Source organism: Lithobates pipiens, unplaced genomic scaffold (assembly GCF_037356315.1).
Source record: "Lithobates pipiens isolate NorthernLeopardFrog02 unplaced genomic scaffold, aLitPip1_a1.2 Scaffold_1, whole genome shotgun sequence".
In the NCBI taxonomy this organism is placed as follows: domain Eukaryota; kingdom Metazoa; phylum Chordata; class Amphibia; order Anura; family Ranidae; genus Lithobates; species Lithobates pipiens.
The window spans coordinates 4473774-4495010 of record NW_027507685.1 but is presented as its reverse complement, the minus strand read 5'-3'; the positions used below and the strand labels follow the sequence as shown (position 1 = coordinate 4495010).

Genomic DNA, 21237 nt, shown 5'->3' with positions numbered 1-21237 from the left:
AAAAAAAAATGTATTTTACAGGAAAAAAAAAAATGTAATGCGTTTATGATGCACAGTAACTTGCATATACTAAATGTCATCTGGTTGGATGAAGCTCTACTATAATAATAACCAACGTACTCTGACACACAAACTATTTATAAAATTGTAACTTCTGGCACCGGTAATAAAAGTTACATTTTATGCTTTCACCATAGTGGTAATCCAGTGTGGGATCTCAGTTTTCAATGTCTTTTAAATAGCAAGGAAGGTATGGATCACCTTACATGGAGACCTGTAGTGGTGTCATACACCTAATGGAAGGATTACACTTTTTCGTTTCACGTTCATATTGCTGCTATAAATTTTTTTTTATTTTTATATATATATATATATATATATATATATATATATATATATATATATATATATATATATATATATATACATATACACACACACACACACACACACACACACACACACCACATATATATTATATATATATATATATATATATATATATATATATATATATATACACACACACATACACACACACATATATATATATATATATATATATATATATATACACATATACATACACATACACACACACACACACACACACACACACACACACATATATAGATAGCTAGCTATAGAGAGATATACATATAACACACACACACACACCTCTGATTTGCTACTGTACAAGGATTTCAGAAATGGATTGTGTGTTCACCATTTCCTCTTGTTGAATTCTGTCGGTTGCAGAGTTCTACACTTTGACATAAGTCTTTAGAAATCATTTAGGTTTATCAGTATTGGCACCTCAACAATACAACTCATCTCCCTCCACATGGCTTAAAGGTAACATATAGTGTATTTTTAGCGAATATAGATTTTACATTTATTACAGTAGTATTTGACGTAAAAAGCTGGTGTAGGGGGGCTGCTACACCCAATCTGTCCCGTCCTGGCCAAACGTTTGCCCATTCTCCTGGTAATCTTGGAGCTTGTCGATAAATTCCACCCTACACATTCCTACTGGTCCATCATGATTGTCAGCTTTACTGACAAAAAGAAATGCACAAGAGGCCCAGACCAGCCAAAGTCTGAAGCCTTGCTTGTAAGAAAGGGTCAGGATTGAACCATCTCCAGAAGATTGGCACTGGGGGCAACAGCCTTCCCAAACACTGATGTGACACTCACATTTATAAATGCTTATTGATCATCCATAACATAACATTTCCATCGCTGACAGGTAAAGTGAGTAACATGAATTATCTCATTACAATGGCATCTAAAAGTGGATGGTATATATTAGGTAGCAAGTGATGAAGTTGTCCCTGAAGTTGATGTGGTTAAAGCAGAAATATGGGCAAGAGTAAGGATTTGTGAAACTTTGACAAGGGACAAATTGTAATGGCTAGATGATTGGGTGAGAACTCCAAAACTGCAGCTCTTGTGGAATGTCCAGTCTGCAGTAATCCAACACTTATTAAAAAGTGGACCAAGGAAGGAAAACCAGCAACAGGTCAGCCAAGACTCATTGATGTATGTGGGGAGCAAAGGCTGGCCTATGTAGTCCAATCCAATGGATGAGCTACTGTGGCACGGTCAAAGACACTTTTTTTATTATTATAAAGAGTCCACCGAGTTGACTAGGCCTCCAAATTCTCCAGATCTCAATCAAATCGAGCGTCTGTGGAATGTGCTGAAAAAAAAAAAAAAAAAAAAAGGTCCAGTCCAAGGAGGCCCTACCTCAACTTACAGGATCTGCTACTGACAGCTTGATGCCAGATACCACAGCATACCTTCAAAAGGACTAGTGGAGTCCATGCCTGAACAGGTTATGGTGGGTGGTAATGGTATGGCTGATCAGTGTATATTTGTTATAGTGTTTTATTTGGGATAACCACTAGTAGAAACCCAGTATTTGACAACTGTTAAAGCGATTGTAAACCATTGGCTTTTTTTTTTTTTTTTTTTTCTTTGGAACCTGCAAGGTAAAGGCATAATATGCATCGCACACTAGCACATTATGTTAAACTTACCTTAAAACAAAGCCCTCCCGCACCAAGAAGTCAGCACTGCAGGGGCTCCCATCTTAAATCGGTCTTGCTTCGGTGTTTGCGGACTCCGGCTCTGAAGGAACGGTACGGGTGGGCGTTCCTTCAGAGCGCATGTGACAGCGATGTCACTGGCTGCATGCAATGTAAATATTGCCTCAACGGTGCACGTTTGGAAGATATTTGCACTACGTATATATAGCTAAGCCTCATTATAGGCTTACCTATAGGCAACAGCAAAAGATGGAAGTTTTAAATAAATATCAATAGATGGTGCTGTGCTCTAAGTGATAGCAAACAGGTAAAAGCTAATTACTATAAAAGTGCTAGGTGTTCGAATTCATAAATGATAAACTCCATAATAAACAAACAAACTAACTATCTAAAGTGCTAAGTGCTCAAAAACGCATATGTACAATGACAACGCGTATCGTCACAATCACGTTACTTCATCAGGGAAGTCACGTTATTGTGACAATATATGGCGGAATAGACGGGCACCAGAAGGGACGTCAGGCTGCAAGCTCACTGCTCGTTTTGTTTTATACATCTGCTTATATGGGAGTACCAATCTTGGTTGTTATTAAATAAATACCGTTTTACATACTTCACTATTTGGGTCCCCTGTTCTTTCTCCATATCATTTATGTGTCCACCTGGGAGGATTCCCACCATTACTGACTTACACAAAAGGAGATATATTATTCTAATGAGAACCATCCACCAGAACACCAGGCTCCACAGATGATATTTATAAAATTGGCACCCATAAGAAATTTTTAAGGTGATCCATTGCAGCAACCACTGGCTACTTTCACGCCGCTACCGTAAGGCAAGGAGCCATTGCACACTGAGGTGTGCCTGTACTGGAGAGGAAAACCACTAATTCACATTACCACGCCTGCACAGAGTGCGAGTTGGAACCCAGCACTTTATTTCTTGCACTGTATCCACCAGCATCTGTTTGAAGACTTATGCTCACTTTGGACTTTATTCCTTTTTTGTGCCTGTTTTTTTGGCACTAGCACTTTATCTTGTTTAGAAAATCATCGACTGGAATGCTATTCCTTTGCAGTACTATTTGCGCCTACATTATACATTGGGAGTTTACCACCTATGCATTTTTGAGCACTTAGCACTTTAGATTGTTTATTATTTGCACTTTTACTGTGTTTTTAGGAGTTCATCATTAATGAATTTGAACACTCAGCACTTTATAGTAGTTACCTTTTACCTGTTTGCTATCACTAAGCCCTTGTACACACGGTCGGAGATTCCAACGGAATGTGTCCTATCGGACCGTTTTGTCGGATATTCCGACTGTGTGTGGTCTGCATCAGACTGTTTCCGTCGGAATATCCGACGGACCAAGTTTTCAAACTTGCCGGTAAAATTTTCTGACAAAATGCTCCTATCGGACATACTCCGATCATGTGTAGCCTACTTCTACGGACAAAGTGCCACGCATGCTCAGATCAAATTCCTAGACCAAAGCTATTGGCTACTAGCCTGAACGTAGTCCCGTCGTAACAAAATAACGTCATCACGTTATGTACAATCGGATTTTCCGACAATTTAGTCCGACCGTGTGTATGCAACATCACTTCCGGACCTCTTCCGGAATTAATCAGTCGGAATTACTCCGACGGATTTGGTTGTCGGAATCTCCGACCGTGTGTACAAGGGCTAAGAGTGCAGCACCATCTATTCATTTTATTTATTTCTTCCTTGGCTAGGGATTGACCAATCTGGTGTTTGCTGCAACTAAGTGCCCTACTCTTCCTGGTTCAGGTAGCGCGGGAATATTCATTTTATGTAAAAAGATGGAAGTTTACTTCCTCTTAAAGAGGAAGTAAACCCTGATGAGTTTACTTCCTCTTTCATTCCCTGCAAAGGCAAAGCATAATGGACTACTATGCATCGCACAGCGAAGTCGCCGCTGTCCCCTGTAGTCCACCGCATCCATCTTGTTGGTGGGGTCGCGCAGCTCCGCCGCTGTCATTCGGCGAAGCCGCGATGACGTCACTCCCGCGCATGCGCACGGGAGTCGACACGCGCGGCAGCTCCATTCTTGGAAATGCCGTGCTCAGTGCGCCTGCGCGCCGCTGTCTACGGTGCATGCGCCGTAGACAGCGGTGCCCGTTTTCGGGCAAATATCTCCCAAACCATATAGGTTTAGGAGATATTGCTTGGACCTACAGGTAAGCCTTAATCTAGGCTTACCTGTAGGTCAAAGTGGTTTGTAAGGGTTTACAACCACTTTAAAGAGAAGGTATCGGGACCCATACAGAGTGGCTTTTTTTGTTAAGAATACACCTACTCTAACTCACATTGTGCAAAGGAGCGATAAAGCACAACAAGCATGATGCATTACAAAGCAGAAAGCTGGTGGTCTGTAGATAATAAGCAAACACGGTTACACACAAATAACTTTGCTACATTACCTTTGATACAAATTTTCTACCTTTTAGGCATTTTTTTTTTTTTTAAACTTGTCAGGTAGGCATTTTAATAAGACCATGCAATACATGGATAAAGAGGATAAATGGAGTAGGCACACCACAGAATGTGCTGAGTGTGCAGGTGTTATTAACATGAGCTGTTTTGCCAGGGGCAAGAACTGTGTGTCTAGCATCTAAATCCAGACAATAGGGAATCCCCAATAATATCATCACCTGGAGTTGTCTGCAGAATAGGTGGGAGAAGGGCGAGCACCCACTAGAACAGCGGTGTTGAGTCATCATTTTCAGTTAGAAACAGTCAGACAGCTAGAGCAGAATGTTTTCTATTAGTTCAGTGTGCAGCGCTGCCAATAAATAGAAAACCTATTGTGCTATAACAAAGTGAGCTCCAATATTTGTATCCATGGGCCAAAATTAACATTTTGATTACCAAAGTAACATCAAAAATTGTTCATAAAAGCATTGTCTGTGAAAGTTTACAATAACCCAGATCATAGTATAGCTTAAAGTGTTACTAAACCCCAGACCCTGCATTCACTATAGCTGGTCTCCCACAGAACATAGAAAATGGAAATGCGATTGTTTTAGTAAATATAAACTGCTAAATACCTTTTCTCATCAGCAGTATATAGCAGTCTTGTGACTTGTATCAGTTCCTAGTAAAGCTATTAGGAGGAGTTTTCATTCTCCCCTGACCCTCTGTCTGGACAGTACCAATAGGCCCCTGTGCTGATCACATGAACTCTCCCAAGAAAAAAATAAAAAATAAAAACTCTAGCAATACACACCAAACCAAGCATGTGCAGCCTGATTCCTAATGCTCTGGTGAAGTCAGTTAACCTCCCTGGCGGTATGATCATTTCAGATTTTAGGTGAAAGCGGTACAATTATTTAGCATGAAAATTTGGCGTTTTATATTGTAGTCCTGTAATTCTTAGGAATAACTCACTTAAATCTGTCCAAACCAGAGTCTAGCAGACATCCCGGGTAGTGATGGACGAACTTCCGACGGGACGTTTCGCGAACGCGAAACGCGAACGGACACAAACGTTCGCGAAAACGACCGTTCGCCGCGGGCTCCATTGACTTCAATGGGAGGCGAATTTCGCAAACCTTTAGGTCGAATTTGCGGCCACGGGGTAATTATTAGGGGGTAGCACGTAGTCCCACCACCTGGACAATAGCATAATACATGTATGAGGTGAATTTGGGATCGATAACTACAAGCATTTTTTTTTTATTTGGGAAATTGTTCTGACAATTCAGGACTATGGAGCTAATGAAGGCAATGGAGGAGAGGGAAGGTCAGGGACCAGGGTAGGCAAACAAGAGGGTGCAGGAGATACAGAGCACTGACAGCAGCACCGTAATACAGAGCACTGACATCAGCACCGTGACATACAGCGCTGACAGCAGCTCCGTGACATACAGCGCTGACAGCAGCTCCGTGACATACAGCGCTGACAGCAGCTCCGTGACATACAGCGCTGACAGCAGCTCCGTGACATACAGCGCTGACAGCAGCTCCGTGACATACAGCGCTGACAGCAGCACCGTGACATACAGCGCTGACAGCAGCTCCGTGACATACAGCGCTGACAGCAGCTCCGTGACATACAGCGCTGACAGCAGCTCCGTGACATACAGCGCTGACAGCAGCTCCGTGACATACAGCGCTGACAGCAGCTCCGTGACATACAGCGCTGACAGCAGCACCGTGACATACAGCGCTGACAGCAGCTCCGTGACATACAGCGCTGACAGCAGCTCCGTGACATACAGCGCTGACAGCAGCTCCGTGACATACAGCGCTGACAGCAGCTCCGTGACATACAGCGCTGACAGCAGCTCCGTGACATACAGCGCTGACAGCAGCTCCGTGACATACAGCGCTGACAGCAGCTCCGTGACATACAGCGCTGACAGCAGCTCCGTGACATACAGCGCTGACAGCAGCTCCGTGACATACAGCGCTGACAGCAGCTCCGTGACATACAGCGCTGACAGCAGCTCCGTGACATACAGCGCTGACAGCAGCTCCGTGACATACAGCGCTGACAGCAGCACCGTAAGCAGCCCCAGGAGGAAGTCAGCACAGCACAGGGATGGTGTGATCCCCTCATAATAAGAACCCCCAGGAGGAAGTCAGCACAGCACAGGGATGGTGGGAGCCCCTCATAATAAGAACACCCAGGAGGAAGTCAGCACAGCACAGGGATGGTGGGAACCCCTCATAATAAGCAGCCCCAGTAGAAATATGACACCGCTCAACCTCTTCAAAGAGGAGGGTAGGGGCATATAGTACGGTGTGCTTTTTTGGGTCAGGGAAGTGAGCCAAATGAATTAAGAAGGTCTGTGTGCTTGATTCCAAAAATTGTTTATAGACATATACATGGTCTACTGATCACATGTGTTGAATTCCTCCGAGATCCATGCCTCATTCATTTTTAGAAATGTGAGGTAGTTAACACTGTGGTGAGCTAGGCGAGTACGCTTATCGGTCACAATCCCCCCTGCTGCGCTGAACGTCCTTTCGGACAGGACACTGGATGAGGGGCAAGCCAACAGTTCGATTGCAAATTGGGCAAGCTCTGGCCAGAGGTCAAGCCTGCCCACCCAGTAGTCTAGGGGTTCATCACTCCTCAGAGCGTCCACATCGGCCGTTAACCCAATGTAGTCGGACACCTGACGGTCTAGGCGTTCCCTGATGCTGGATCCGGATGACACCTGTCGATGGGTCGGCTGAAAGAATGACCTCATATCCGAAGTCACCAACACATCTTCAAACCGGCCTCTTCTTGCAGGCGCTGTTGGATTGGTACCCGCAAATCCTTCTCTGGGAGTGGGAATTGCTCCTCTGCCAGCGCACGCAAAAGCAGAATGCAGCATTTCTCGAAGCAAGGCCTGGAAGTGCTGCATTCTGACAGCCCTCTGCGACGGCGGTAACATTTCCGCCATTTTGTGTTTGTACCGGGGGTCTAAGTACGTTGCCACCCAGTACTGGTCCTTGACCCTCATGCTTTTTATACGGGGGTCCCTATTAAAACACTGGAGCATGAAGGCCCCCATTTGCACTAAAGTGGAAGCGGTGTGGTGGCCTGGCTCCTGCTCATCATCCAGGATAATGTCGTCCTCTTCATTCTCCTCTCCCCATCCTCGCACAACAGGGATCCCAGAAAGGTTTAAAGCATGCTCTTCTTGCTCCTGCTCATCCGCCCCGGCACCATCCTCCTCTGACTCCTCATCAGACTCCTGTTGTTGACTTGTCTCAGATAGAGTAGCCCCCCCTGGGAATTCATCCAGCATTGCGACTTCCTCATCTTCCCGCTCCTGCTCCTCCACAGCCTGATCAATGACACGACGCAATGCACGCTCCAGAAAGAAGGCATAAGGTACCATGTCACTGATGGCGCCATGGCTGCGACTGACCAGTTTGGTGATCTCCTCAAATGGCCGCAGAAGTCTGCATGTGTCGCGCATGAGCAGCCACTGGCGCGGTGAAAAAAAACCCAGCTCCCCAGAACCGTTTCTTTCGCAGAGTTCATACAGGTAGACGTTAACTGCACGTTTCTGCTGGAGCAGCCTATCAAGCATATAGAAGGTTGAGTTCCATCGCGTCGGGCAATCGCAAATAAGACGTCTGACCGGCAGATGGTGTCGCCGCTGAATGTCAGCAAGGCGAGCCATGGCCGTGTAAGATCTTCTGAAATGGGCCGAGATTTTCCTTGCCTGCCGCAAGATGTCCTGGACCCCAGGGTATTTGACAAGGAATCGCTGCACGACCAAGTTTAAGACGTGTGCCATGCACGGCACGTGCGTGATTTTGCCCTGTTTCAATGCGCTAAGCAGATTGGCACCGTTGTCACACACCACTTTACCAACTGTCAAATTGAGCGGTGTTAGCCACTCATCTGCCTGTGAACGCAAAGCTGAAAGGAGTGCCGGGCCAGTGTGGCTCTTTGCTTCCAGGCACAACAGACGCAGCACGGCATGGCAACGTCTCACCTGGCATGTGGAATAGGTTCTGGGGAGCTTGGGCGGTGCAGTGGAAGAGACGCTAGCAGCGGAAAAGGAGGAGGCAGCTGAGGAGGAGAGGGAGGAGGATGGAGTAGGAGGAGGAGAAGAAGAGTCAGGCCTGCATGCAATCCGTGGCGGTAAAACCAAATCTACACGGGTGCCACGGGTTACATGCTTGACGGCCGTCAGAAGGTTCACCCAGTGGGCAGTAAAACTGATATACCTTCCCTGCCCGTGTTTGCTAGACCACGTGTCTGTGGTCAGATGTATCTTGGCACCGACACTGTGTGCCAGAGATACATTCACTTGCCGCTGAACATGGCCATATAGCTCTGGGATGCCCTTCTCTGAGAAATACTTCCTTCCTGGGACCTTCCATTGTGGTGTTCCAATGGCCACAAATTTGCGAAAGGCCTCCGAGTCCACCAGTTTATATGGCAGTAGTTGGCGGGCTATGAGTTCTGACAAGCCAGCCGCCAACCGTTGGGCAAGAGGGTTATCCGGCGTCATCATTTTTTTACGCTCAAACATTAGGCCCACGGAAGCCTGCCTTTTTGCAGAAAAATGTGAGCTTGGCGTGATGGAAGGTGGAGTGGAGGACAATTGTGAGGAGAGAGGAGAAGGAGAAGTAGAAGACGAGGCTGGACGGTGAGAGCCTGCAGTGTGGCTTTGTGTGTTCCGTTGCTCCCACTGGGCTCGGTGATGGCTGCTCATGTGCCTTCTTAAGGCGGTCGTCCCTAGGTGAGTATTGGGCTTACCGCGACTAACGCGTTGACTGCAAAGATTGCAGATGGCAACGCTATTGTCAGCAGCGGACACGTTAAAAAAAGCCCACACTGCGGAGCCATGTGCCGGTGTCCTGGGAGCGCCAGATGTGACCGTACATGGTCGATGACTCGCTCCTGATACATTTGCAGTCTGCTTTGTCCCTGCTGTGCAATGTAAGTCATTGCTGCTTCTCCTCCCTATCTGCTGGTCCATATCTCCCTCTGAACTCCCCTCCTCTTCCTCTCTTGTGGGCACCCACGTGACATCACTAGACACGTCATCATCAACGTCACCTTCCCCACCGCTATAAGTAGAGTAGGCAGCAACACCGGGGACCAACCTCCTCCTTGGGCTGATCTGGGTACTGGCGTCAGACTGCTGAGTAGCGCTTGTTGCTACCTCCTCTTCCTGATCCAATACCAAGAGTGGCTGCGCATCAGAAATGTCCTCTTGATATGGATCGGAAAATAATTCCAGTGACTCAAGCGGAAGGTATGTGGTGGTGGTGGTGGTGGTCGTGTTGTTGGTGGTAGTGTCTTTGGGGGTGCACATAGCAGAGAGTGAAGAAGAGGGTGCAGATCGAGAGGATGAGGAGGGTGCAGAAGAGTAAGGCTGAGCGAGCCACTCAACCAAGTCTGGTGCATCCTTTAAAGTAATTGAACGCACCTTCTGCAACTTCCCACTTTGGCTCAAGCCTGTTGCTCCTGCCCTACCCCTACCACCCCTGCGGAAGGGCCTGCCTCTTCCTCTGCATGTCATTTTTTAAATGACCCTGTGACAAAACTCTTAGTCCCTATACCGCTGAAGGACTGCTGCAGTATAGGTGAGCGGTCAGCAGTGGTGCACGTCAACCCTATCTATTGTGGACCTATAGCGGTCCTTACAGAACAGCAGACTGTACCGCACTCAAGCCTATGTACCGTAGCACCCTATACCAAGTTACCAGTCCTTATAAGAACTTTTGTGGACCAAGCAGGTTGTGTATTAGTGTTTAGCAGACTGTACGTCAGTCCCTATACCGCTGAAGGACTGCTGCAGTATAGGGCAGCGGTCAGCAGTGGTGCACGTCAACCCTATCTATTGTGGACCGATAGCGGTCCTTACAGAACAGCAGACTGTACCGCACTCAAGCCTATGTACCGTAGCACCCTATACCAAGTTACCAGTCCTTATAAGAACTTTTGTGGACCAAGCAGGTTGTGTATTAGTGTTTAGCAGACTGTACGTCAGTCCCTATACCGCTGAAGGACTGCTGCAGTATAGGGCAGCGGTCAGCAGTGGTGCACGTCAACCCTATCTATTGTGGACCGATAGCGGTCCTTACAGAACAGCAGACTGTACCGCACTCAAGCCTATGTACCGTAGCACCCTATACCAAGTTACCAGTCCTTATAAGAACTTTTGTGGAACAAGCAGGTTGTGTGTTAGTGATTAGCAGACTGTACGTCAGTCCCTATACCGCTGAAGGACTGCTGCAGTATAGGTGAGCGGTCAGCAGTGGTGCACGTCAACCCTATCTATTGTGGACCGATAGCGGTCCTTACAGAACAGCAGACTGTACCGCACTCAAGCCTATGTACCGTAGCACCCTATACCAAGTTACCAGTCCTTATAAGAACTTTTGTGGAACAAGCAGGTTGTGTGTTAGTGATTAGCAGACTGTACGTCAGTCCCTATACCGCTGAAGGACTGCTGCAGTATAGGTGAGCGGTCAGCAGTGGTGCACGTCAACCCTATCTATTGTGGACCGATAGCGGTCCTTACAGAACAGCAGACTGTACCGCACTCAAGCCTATGTACCGTAGCACCCTATACCAAGTTACCAGTCCTTATAAGAACTTTTGTGGACCAAGCAGGTTGTGTATTAGTGTTTAGCAGACTGTACGTCAGTCCCTATACCGCTGAAGGACTGCTGCAGTATAGGGCAGCGGTCAGCAGTGGTGCACGTCAACCCTATCTATTGTGGACCGATAGCGGTCCTTACAGAACAGCAGACTGTACCGCACTCAAGCCTATGTACCGTAGCACCCTATACCAAGTTACCAGTCCTTATAAGAACTTTTGTGGAACAAGCAGGTTGTGTGTTAGTGATTAGCAGACTGTACGTCAGTCCCTATACCGCTGAAGGACTGCTGCAGTATAGGGCAGCGGTCAGCAGTGGTGCACGTCAACCCTATCTATTGTGGACCGATAGCGGTCCTTACAGAACAGCAGACTGTACCGCACTCAAGCCTATGTACCGTAGCACCCTATACCAAGTTACCAGTCCTTATAAGAACTTTTGTGGAACAAGCAGGTTGTGTGTTAGTGATTAGCAGACTGTACGTCAGTCCCTATACCGCTGAAGGACTGCTGCAGTATAGGTGAGCGGTCAGCAGTGGTGCACGTCAACCCTATCTATTGTGGACCGATAGCGGTCCTTACAGAACAGCAGACTGTACCGCACTCAAGCCTATGTACCGTAGCACCCTATACCAAGTTACCAGTCCTTATAAGAACTTTTGTGGACCAAGCAGGTTGTGTATTAGTGTTTAGCAGACTGTACGTCAGTCCCTATACCGCTGAAGGACTGCTGCAGTATAGGGCAGCGGTCAGCAGTGGTGCACGTCAACCCTATCTATTGTGGACCGATAGCGGTCCTTACAGAACAGCAGACTGTACCGCACTCAAGCCTATGTACCGTAGCACCCTATACCAAGTTACCAGTCCTTATAAGAACTTTTGTGGAACAAGCAGGTTGTGTGTTAGTGATTAGCAGACTGTACGTCAGTCCCTATACCGCTGAAGGACTGCTGCAGTATAGGGCAGCGGTCAGCAGTGGTGCACGTCAACCCTATCTATTGTGGACCGATAGCGGTCCTTACAGAACAGCAGACTGTACCGCACTCAAGCCTATGTACCGTAGCACCCTATACCAAGTTACCAGTCCTTATAAGAACTTTTGTGGAACAAGCAGGTTGTGTGTTAGTGATTAGCAGACTGTACGTCAGTCCCTATACCGCTGAAGGACTGCTGCAGTATAGGTGAGCGGTCAGCAGTGGTGCACGTCAACCCTATCTATTGTGGACCGATAGCGGTCCTTACAGAACAGCAGACTGTACCGCACTCAAGCCTATGTACCGTAGCACCCTATACCAAGTTACCAGTCCTTATAAGAACTTTTGTGGACCAAGCAGGTTGTGTATTAGTGTTTAGCAGACTGTACGTCAGTCCCTATACCGCTGAAGGACTGCTGCAGTATAGGGCAGCGGTCAGCAGTGGTGCACGTCAACCCTATCTATTGTGGACCGATAGCGGTCCTTACAGAACAGCAGACTGTACCGCACTCAAGCCTATGTACCGTAGCACCCTATACCAAGTTACCAGTCCTTATAAGAACTTTTGTGGAACAAGCAGGTTGTGTGTTAGTGATTAGCAGACTGTACGTCAGTCCCTATACCGCTGAAGGACTGCTGCAGTATAGGGCAGCGGTCAGCAGTGGTGCACGTCAACCCTATCTATTGTGGACCGATAGCGGTCCTTACAGAACAGCAGACTGTACCGCACTCAAGCCTATGTACCGTAGCACCCTATACCAAGTTACCAGTCCTTATAAGAACTTTTGTGGAACAAGCAGGTTGTGTGTTAGTGATTAGCAGACTGTACGTCAGTCCCTATACCGCTGAAGGACTGCTGCAGTATAGGTGAGCGGTCAGCAGTGGTGCACGTCAACCCTATCTATTGTGGACCGATAGCGGTCCTTACAGAACAGCAGACTGTACCGCACTCAAGCCTATGTACCGTAGCACCCTATACCAAGTTACCAGTCCTTATAAGAACTTTTGTGGACCAAGCAGGTTGTGTATTAGTGTTTAGCAGACTGTACGTCAGTCCCTATACCGCTGAAGGACTGCTGCAGTATAGGGCAGCGGTCAGCAGTGGTGCACGTCAACCCTATCTATTGTGGACCGATAGCGGTCCTTACAGAACAGCAGACTGTACCGCACTCAAGCCTATGTACCGTAGCACCCTATACCAAGTTACCAGTCCTTATAAGAACTTTTGTGGACCAAGCAGGTTGTGTATTAGTGTTTAGCAGACTGTACGTCAGTCCCTATACCGCTGAAGGACTGCTGCAGTATAGGGCAGCGGTCAGCAGTGGTGCACGTCAACCCTATCTATTGTGGACCGATAGCGGTCCTTACAGAACAGCAGACTGTACCGCACTCAAGCCTATGTACCGTAGCACCCTATACCAAGTTACCAGTCCTTATAAGAACTTTTGTGGAACAAGCAGGTTGTGTGTTAGTGATTAGCAGACTGTACGTCAGTCCCTATACCGCTGAAGGACTGCTGCAGTATAGGGCAGCGGTCAGCAGTGGTGCACGTCAACCCTATCTATTGTGGACCGATAGCGGTCCTTACAGAACAGCAGACTGTACCGCACTCAAGCCTATGTACCGTAGCACCCTATACCAAGTTACCAGTCCTTATAAGAACTTTTGTGGAACAAGTGAGTTGTGAATGTTTAGCAGACTGCAGCAGAAGGGCAGCAGTCAAGTATAATATCCTTTCTATATTTGGAAGAAAGAATATTATACATGTACAAGCCTATTACTGTACCACTGATACCAGTCCTGAAAAGAACCTTTGTGGAACTAATAATAACAGCAAGTCTTTAAAATTACCCTCACTGCCTGACAACACTGCTTCCTTCCTGTCCCTATACAAATTGGCAAAAAAAGAGAACGATTAGTGGTTACTGGAACAGCTCTTTTGTGGACCTTGATAGTAACAGCTAATGATGATGATGATGATGATGATGATGAAAGACTAATCTGGCTGTCCCTGTAGCATACACCGTCCTTTCCCTTTCTCTAAACTAACAAAAGACACTCAGGCTGCTGCAAGAATCAGCAGCACAGCAAACCTATCAACACCTAACACCTATACCAGTCCTGAAAAGAACTTTTGTGTACCAAATAGCTAGTGGTTTATCTCTCCCTACTCCACACAGGAACCTGTCCCTATCTTAACAGAAGAAAGAATGTAAAATGGCCACCGGATCGGGTGTATTTATAGGTTAGGGGGAATGTACAAGTGTCCATGTGCTGTCATGTCTCAATTGGCTGTCCTGTATCACATGATAAACGTGTCACCAAAGGTTAAAGTTCTTGTATACATTAAACACGTAAGTCCGCCGCGGCGAACGACGGAAAAAGGCGTTCGAACGTGCGGACCGCGAATGTCGGAAATTCGCCGCGAAACGACCGCCGGGCGAACCGTTCGGCCATCACTAATCCCGGGTATAATAAAGTTTGAAAAATGAAATCATAAAGTATAATATAATAAATAATTATACCAAATAATAATATAACAATAATAAAAATTATTCAATAATTTAATCAAAAACACTGAAATTTGCTCAGTTGCAGAATTGTCACTGTCATTACTTTTCAGTATTTGATGACGGATCTCCCCACAAATCGCTATCCCTCAATTCTGCGAGTGATTCTAATTTATTATCGCGGTTTTCTAGCTGGTCTAAAATCATTTTTGATGCAAAGGGACAGTTTTGGTTGCTATGGACAATCTCCAGTTTCCAGGCATAAAGAACAGTTTTTATATTATAAAACTGCATGCAGGACACTGGACAGACCACTAGGGACAAAGGGGATGTGAAATAATTACACACAGCAATGTAATCTGTAAGATTACATTATACTGTATGTAATGTGTGCGTTTCACTTTTTGAATTTGGCGCCGTTCTCCGTCCCCATGCGTCGCAACACTCGCAGGGAACGGAGATCGGCTCTGTGATAGATCGAGCGGAGCACGGCTCGCTTGTACAGCGGGGGGGGGGGGGGGGGCATCGCTGGATCCAGGGGACAAGGTAAGTAAACTCTCCCTGGATTCAGCGATGCGGTCCCGAGTCTGGCTCGGGGTTACCGCTTTTGGTATAAAATCTCCACCCCGAGCCAGACTCGGGAATACCGCCAGGGGGGGTTAAAGAAGAGGAGGATCAGAGAGACAGGATCACACAGCTTTTATACACAATGCAGAGGATTAACCCCTTGGGTTTCACAGTGAGTATAACAAGCATGCTTTATGGCATATACAGACTGATTTTACTGCTGTGGGTTTACCAACATTTTAAAAGTTATTAGTCACTTTCAGCTCAGTTTTAATGTGTGTCACAACATACCCACCAGTCGATATGAAATGTGCCATGGCAGATGTTGACTGCCCAAAAACACGATGGAAACTGAGTTTGTGAACCCCCAAAACACTCAAGTTAGCCTACCCAGAAAACTTCCATTACCACAAAGATGAAGCACAGGTTCACATTTATACAAACATTGGATGAAAACCTCTTTATCAAGATTTTTTATTTTTTTTGGACAGACTGGATTGTAATTGGGTGTCAGCGGATTATAGTTTTTCTGCACAAAAGCCTCAAACTAGTGTTTTCTGAGAACAAAGTGCCGCGTTAGAAAATGTTTCCCGATCACTTTCCATCAGCATCCAGAGCGACTGTCTGCACATTTCTTTCCCATTCACAGTCCTAAAACAGGAGCACTGTGAAAATAGGGCACGCCGGTTCAGGAGACAATTGAACTGTGCATGCATGTCAGACCAACGTCTAATGTCTGTGGTGTACATATCCCCTCTTAAAGGGCAAGCAGCAGTGTAAGTTTTTCACTTGTTAACTATGTCAACTCTCTCGCTGGTTATTATAAACTAACTAAAAAAGGTACTACCACCCATGTATTGCCTTATTCTAAAGATGTTTCCTTGACTTTTCTTCCTGTTTTCTCCTCTTATCCTTGACAGGCCTGGTCAACTGCCAAACACTGGGCTCTGTCCCTTTGTGGAGTACAAAACTCTAAAATAAAGAATAAAAAAAAAAAAAAAAAGCAAACAAAAACGCAATAGCTGGAGTGGGAGATTTGTCCATCAGCACTGCGTAGCATGAATGGAGGAATCTATATAGGTATGGCCAGCTTAAGCGCCACTATTGTAGATACAGCTCCACTTGCATAGGATACCTGTAAATTGTTAACTATCATCTCATGTTATGAGAACCATCATGGTCAGCTGATAAGTCTGTATATTTATAGATTAAACTTTAAACTACCCATGTTGAGTCTCCCAATGGAATGCCTCAGACATACCACCTTAAAAACGTTAAAAGCTTTTCTGCACAAAGTTTACTTTCATGCAATGTCAATGTTTGACAAGGCAGTCAGTGCATAAATATTACACTCTCTAGAGGTTGATCAGTGCACGCACTTAGTGTGTTTGGTAGAGATGTTTCATCAAATGAATGTGCTTGACAACTTTAAAAAAAAAAAGGAAAAATGATATATATTTATTTATATTAATGCATCAGGCAGCAAACCTCCATATTTTTTCTGAGATGGGAAAGATGGACACATGAAGGACACACTCCCCTGCAGGGAGCAAGCATGCAGGTGTGCCACCACAGGAAGCAGCTTCCTATGGGAGTGCACAAAGAAAAAGGAGGAGCCAAGAGCACCGATGGGGGACCCCAGAAGAGGAGGTCCATGGTCACTCTGTACAAATGTATAGCATGTTTGTTATTTTTAAAAAAGATCTATAGCCTTTACACCGCTTTTACGTATTGCAGGTATTATAGAGGCATTCAAGAGGAAGTAAACTCTCCCAATCTGATGCTTATTTTCATTTAGTCCATTATAATAAGTCATTATCAGACTATAGCCACTGTAATCCAGCCCAAATATTACATATTACTTACTGTTTAAAGAAAGTTTAAAAAACTTTTTTTCCCAGGGGTTAGGCAGCACCATCTTAAGTATTGTTTTCTGAGTCCACAGTGGAGTGCATTTCCGCCCTTACATTGAGCACTTCCTGCACTGTTAACCAAGCCTCCTTCTCAATCTGTTTCTATGGCAACCCTGCTTCCCTGTTCATAGCTTGCTTGTTTATTTCATAGTATTAACTTGTGCCGATTTCTAATGTTTGCCTCTGTCAGACTTATCAGCTTCAGCTGATAAGACTGCAGTAATGGCCAAGTTTAGACTGTATGTGAGGTCACATGGTGTGTAGGAGGAAGCTCTGAGTGATTAGCAGAGATCAGTGTTGTGCCGTAGGAAGTCCTGATAACAGATAGATAAGACATAGAGAGTGTGCCTTAAAACAGGGGAGATCTGGGCATGCTCAGTGACTTTATTCTACAGAACAACAAGGATTACAATACTAAGCAAGTAAGGAGATACAGTGGTGTGAAAAAGTGTTTGCCCCCTTCCTCATTTCCTGTTCCTTTGCATGTTTGTCACACTTAAGTGTTTCGGAACATCAAACCAATTTAAACAATAGTCAAGGACAACACAAGTAAACACAAAATGCAATTTGTAAATGAAGGTGTTTATTATTAAAGGTGAAAAAAAATCCAAACCATCATGGCCCTGTGTGAAAAAGTGATTGCCCCCTAAACCTAATAACTGGTTGGGCCACCCTTAGCAGCAACAACTGCGATAACGTGCAATGAGGCTTTTACAGCGTCCTGGAGGAATTTTGGCCCACTCATCTTTGCAGAATTGTCCTAATTCAGTTACATTAGAGGGTTTTCGAGCATGAACGGCCTTTTTAAGGTCATACCACAACATCTCAATAGGATTCAGGTCAGGACTTTGGCTAGGCCACTCCAAAGTCTTCATTTTGTTTTTCTTCAGCCATTCGGTGGTGGACTTGCTGGTGTGTTTAGGATCATTGTCCTGCTGCAGAACCCAAGTTCGTTTCAGCTTGAGTACACGAACAGATGGTCGGACATTCTCCTTCAGGATCTCTTGGTAGACAGCAGAATTCATAGTTCCTTTTATCACGGCAAGTCTTCCAGGTCCTGAAGCAGCAAAACAGCCTCAGACCATCACACTACCACCACCATATTTTACTGTTGGTATAATGTTCTTTTTATGAAATGCAGTGTTCCTTCTACGCCAGATATACTTGGACACACACCTTCCAAAGAGTTCCACTTTTGTCTCATCGGTCCACAGAATGTTGTCCCAAAAGTCTTGGGGATCATCAAGATGTGTTGTGGAGAAATTGAGACGAGCTTTGATGTTCTTTTTGCTCAGCAGTGGTTTTCTCCTTGGAACTCTGCCATGCAGGCCATTTTTGCCCAGTCTTTTCCTGATGGTGGAGGCATGAACGCTGACCTTAACTGAGGCAAGTGAGGCCTGCAGTTCCTTGGACATTGTTGTGGGGTCTTTTGTGACCTCTTGGATGAGTCGTCGCTGCGCTCTTGGGGTAATTTTGGGCGGCCGGCCACTCCTGGGAAGGTTCACCACTGTTCCATGTCTTCGCCATTTGTGGATAATGGCTCTCACTGTGGTTCGCTGGATTCCCAAAGCTTTGGAAATGGCTTTATAACCCTTTCCAGACTGATAGATCTCAATTACTTTCTTTCTCAATTGTTCCTGAATTTCTTTGGGTCTCGGCATGATGTGTAGCTTTTAAGGATCTTCTGGTGGACCTTACTGTGTCAAGCAGCTCCTATTTAAGTGATGCCTTGATTGTGAACAGGTGTGGCAATAATCAGGCCTGGGTGTGGCTATAGAAATTGAACTCAGGTGTGGACAACCACAGTTATAGTATGTTTTAACAAGGGGGGCAATCACTTTTTCACACAGGGCCATGATGGTTTGGATTTTTTTTCACCTTTAATAATAAACACCTTCATTTACAAATTGCATTTTGTGTTTACTTGTGTTGTCCTTGACTATTGTTTAAATTGGTTTGATGTTCCGAAACACTTAAGTGTGACAAACATGCAAAGGAACAGGAAATGAGGAAGGGGGCAAACACTTTTTCACACCACTGTATCTACAAGAAGTGCTCATTTGGGTTTTTTATGCCGATTTACATGGGACAAAGTTGTGGGGGAGGGTTTACAACCACTTTCACATCTGTTCAAAATGAGGGACAAGCATTTTGATTCCAACAGAAGGATAGCTCCTCAAAACAAAAAAAGGACAAGCTATAGTGCTAGATAGAATTCCTTTAGTCAATAGGATTTGGCAACCTTGGGTGGACCATTTTCTACCAAAAGATTTCGAAACACGTCTTATGGCCCCTTAACTCACGCTGATTCTTATTCTAGACCCTGCGGGTTTCCCGGGCTCTCCGACCATACCTTTTTCTCCTCTTTCTTTGCTTCTCTCCTTGTCTTATGTCTTTGTTCCAATTCTCCTTTCCCCCTTTTTCTTCTACTTCCCTCTGTTTCCTTCTCTCTCTTTCTGATCTATGTATACAATTCTCTCAGCGGAACACTACTCTACAATATCACCTGAAGTGACTGCTGCCATCAAAGCATTGTCTATTATATGTTTCTCCTCTAAATGGAAGCGGTTAATTTTCTTTTGCTTTTTTATCCTGTTATGACTTCTTACTTGGATGCTTCTCGTTTGCGAACTCCAACATCTGGAGGGTTTACGAATGCGCTTTAGTACTGTTTGTTCTATACCCTTTGGCAATAATAGGTAGTAGCCTACTAAACTATATTCTGTCATGGTTGTTACAGCAAACTGTTCTGCTTATTTCTATGTGCCTTGTTTAATTTTTCAATAAAATATTTGAAACGAAAAAAAGGACAGTTGGGAGGTACAAGGCAGCAGTAATAGCAAAGTCTGCTCTTTAGCTGAACAATTATTCTTTCTATAGCTCATTTTCATACTCCTATGCTTGATCAAAAGGACACTTTCAAGCCTGCTTCAAAATTTCTACAACTCACAGATAATTGTTGCTACCACGTTTTTTTTATCCTGTACACTAAAAACTTCACAGCTATCATAAGAAGAAAAATTCTCAAATGTGTATGATCAGGATTTCATAAAGTTTATTTTTCATGTTTAAGGCCCCTTTCACACGGGCGCCTCCGCTAGGCGGAATCCACTTGCTCAGCTGATCCCGGCAGAGCAGGCGAATGACAGGTCTGTGTCTGCTCTGCTATGCAGACACAGCAGCTCTCCTCTATGGGAGGATCGGATGGAAACAGACCGCCTGTCAATTTCCATCCGATTCTCCAGACGGATGGGGACTAGGACCACCCTCCGTTTTTGGTGGACAGGATCGGATAGTGGCGGGTGTCAGCGGACATGTGTTTGCTGACATCCTCTGCTTCATAGAAGAGACTGGAGGATTCGATCAGGTCTGCCTGAAAAATTAACAAGCGGACCAGAAAGCCGTGTGAAACCAGCCAAGAGATGTCTGATAGTTAACTCATTAGGCGAGTTGTTAAAAGTAAACTGTCATCTAAACTATCTGAACAGGCATAGGCTTTTTGAAGCAGGTCCCAAATTTTTATTCTGGCACTTAAAGTGTTTGTTACCCCAGCATGTCATATTCCTGATATACCATGCTTTTATTTTTAAAAATGGCGCTGCCGAGATGTCCTGTGTATCTCCAGCGCTCTCGGCCGTACTCAGCCACCAAGAAGGGCCGAAAGCCGCAGAGAAGGGCCGAAGGCGGCCGAAAGCCGCCCAGAGCCCAAAAATCGCGGAGGATCGGCGTATAACACGCACCCGCAATTTTCCCCTTATTTTACGGGGGGAAAAAAGTGTGTGTTATACGCCGATAAATACGGTACATCTGCAATGGTCAAATATTAGGATGCAATCACAAATCAGATTTTTTTTACCCTCCTAATGCTTCTATAACTGCTTGCATGCAGTAATTCTCTCACAATTAATTAAGAGAGCGGTGGGCAATTGAACAAATTTTCCATTCTGGCCAATCGATAAGTCTGCCCCACCCTGTTCATCTGTAGCCGGCAAGGAAAGAGATTGTCCAACAAGCATAAGGCAATTGGAGACCAGGATGCCAATAGACATTAGAATATTCGGGATTAGAAGACCCCCATCTAATGTCTACAAGCTACTCCCACACAATGCTTGGAGAGTCTTCATGGA

At 45.4% G+C, this 21237-nt stretch overlaps 1 protein-coding gene across 2 annotated transcripts in view; it reads right to left on the bottom strand.

Annotated features, from left to right (window-relative positions):
• Positions 1-21237, bottom strand: part of LOC143967708 (ligand of Numb protein X 2-like) — a 114938-nt gene that overhangs the window by 74725 nt on the left and 18976 nt on the right. The window lies entirely within an intron of this gene.